Consider the following 2,500-nt stretch of genomic DNA (forward strand, 5'->3'; position numbering starts at 1 on the left):
TAGGCCATGGCAAAGGCAGTCTTTGGCTTGTCCTCTTCCGCCATCTCCACCTGGTGATAACCCGACTTCAGGTCGAGTGTGGAGAACCACCTGGCCCCCACCAATGCATCGAGTGTGTCATCAATTCTCGGCAATGGGTATGAGTCCTTGATAGTCATGTCATTCAGCGCCCGGTAGTCCACACAGAAGCGTTGTGTGCCGTCCTTTTTCTTCACCAGGACTACCGCTGATGACCATGGACTGTCTGACCGTTCAATCACCCCCTGTGCCGCCAGCTCATTGACAGTGCGCTGCATCTCTTCTCGCCTGGTTGGTGCAATACGTCGGGGGGGACTCTTGATGGGCAAACTACTTCCGGTGTTAATGCGGTGCTTCACCAATCCTGTGCGGCCCAGGTCCAAGTCACCCCTGCTAAACACATCTGCATACTAAGACAAGGTGTGACGCATCTTCTCTGTCTGTGCTTCCGTCAGGTTAGCAGCGCTCCGGTGCGCCAAGTCCTCGAGGAAGTCAGGCAACGGCCCCACACCAACCAACTCCTCGCTCCCCGACGACTCTTCTGGACGCTCCACTTCCTCACAAGTGCCCAGCTTTGCACCAGCTGGCACCTTCTGGGCCTTATCGGAGAAGTTGGCTACCAACACTGTAACTAACCCCTCCCCTGGTCCAACAAGGCTCCGCCCAACCGCTACGCCATCAGCCAGCTGCAAGTTTTGGATGGGCTCCACGAGGCCCTCTACTCCACACATCACTCTTGACAGTCGACACCGGATTCTAGACTCTGTCCTGGGGGCAAGGTGCAGTCGCTCAGCTGTAACTACCTCTGCACAGCCAACCTCTGGAAGCAAGGGCACCTCTTCACCGTGCACCCTCACCAGCTTCCGTCCAAGGTCGACACACGCCTTACTCTGCGTCAGGTAGTCAAGGCCCAGCAAACAGTGCTCGTCCAGATCGGCCACATACACCGGCAGCCGCTGCACCATGCTGCCCACGCCAATACGAGCCTCCACTGGCCCTTGAGCTGCACACAATGCCCCGTGACACCACACAGTCTCTGTGGTGCGTCTGGAAGTCGCATAGTGGCCAACATATCAGGCCGCACTAGGGTCTTCTCAGCCCCAGTGTCCACTGTCAGGCGGCATGGCTTCCCATCTATTGAGCCCTCCACCTGCATCGTGCTGGTTCGACGGCAGCTTACCCAAGTCGGGGCCCAGGAACCGAAGACGGCTGGGTTTCACTTCCTTAGCCTTAGGACATGCACTCGGATGGTGACCATACCTGCCACAGTCCTTGCAGCACTGCTGGAAGGCATCAGAATCCGTCCGGTTGAGAGGACGTGTTCTCCGCTCCCTCTGACACTGACTACGTCTGTGCCCTACCTTTCCGCAGCCCCAACACAAGCCTTGGAAAGTTCTCGGGCTCACCTTCCTCAATGCTATTTTCTCCACTTTAGCCTTCCGGCCCCAGAGGTCACGGCGGGGCTGAGCAGCTGGCCCTAGGCCACTCGTTGCCTTCAGGAAGGCCTCGAACTCCAAGGCCCTCGCCAGCGCCACCTGCAGGTCCTCAGGGTGTGCCTGCTTGACGTAGATTTGCAGCTGCTGGTCGTGTAAAGTGTCAACAAAGAAATCACGGGCCAGGACCACGATCCTCTCTTCCGCAGCCGCAGGGTACGACCTCCTTACCAGCGCCTCCACATCCTGCGCCAGCTGGGACAGTGTCTCGCCACGCTCACGAGTCCGCTTCTTCAAGTGGGCCCGATATACCTCGGCCTGGTGGTGGTTCCCGAAACGGCGTTTCAAAGCCTCTGCCACGCTGGTGTAAGAGGCCTGTTGGGATGCCGGCAGATGCCCCAACACTTCCACCGCGGGGCCCCTTAGCGCTGTTACCAGCTACAGGGCCTTCTCTTCCTGGCTCCAGCCCTGGGCAGATGCTAGCATTTCAAATTGGGCAACATATGCCTCCCAGGCCACCTTCCCGTCGTACTCAGCTGGCTTACGCCTCACAGAATGTCTGGAGGCCGAGGGGCTGCAGGGTGGAGAACGCGTGCCGTGAACTAACACACCTGGGGGGGAGGAAGGGGGTGAGGGAGGCAACGAGGCGGGTTGACCGGGTCCGAGTTTGCCGCCACCTATACCCAAGGGAGCGGTTCCGATGGGTCCCCAGCCTTCTGCAGCGACCACTGGCTGCGACACGACGCTGCGAGGCCCGGGGGTTTCCTGACACAGATCCCAGGCAGACCCCAGTAAATCTGACACTCTGGCATCTGTTGCCAGAACCTCGTCTGCCTTCTCTGCTTGCAACGTTACTATCTCGTGACGCCGCCTTTCCGCCTTCACTTCCTCCCTCAGGCCCTGAACCTCGCCCTTCAGAGTCTGCACCTCCTCCATCAGTTCACTCTTCACGCTGTTGCAGGCCTTGTCGGTGTACTGCTGAGTTTCCATCTTCACAGATGCAAGATTGCTCTGTAGCACCTCAACAAGTTGGCAGAACCGTTCCTCTG

Source organism: Penaeus monodon, chromosome 1, assembly GCF_015228065.2.
Source record: "Penaeus monodon isolate SGIC_2016 chromosome 1, NSTDA_Pmon_1, whole genome shotgun sequence".
Classification (NCBI taxonomy): Eukaryota; Metazoa; Arthropoda; class Malacostraca; order Decapoda; family Penaeidae; genus Penaeus; species Penaeus monodon.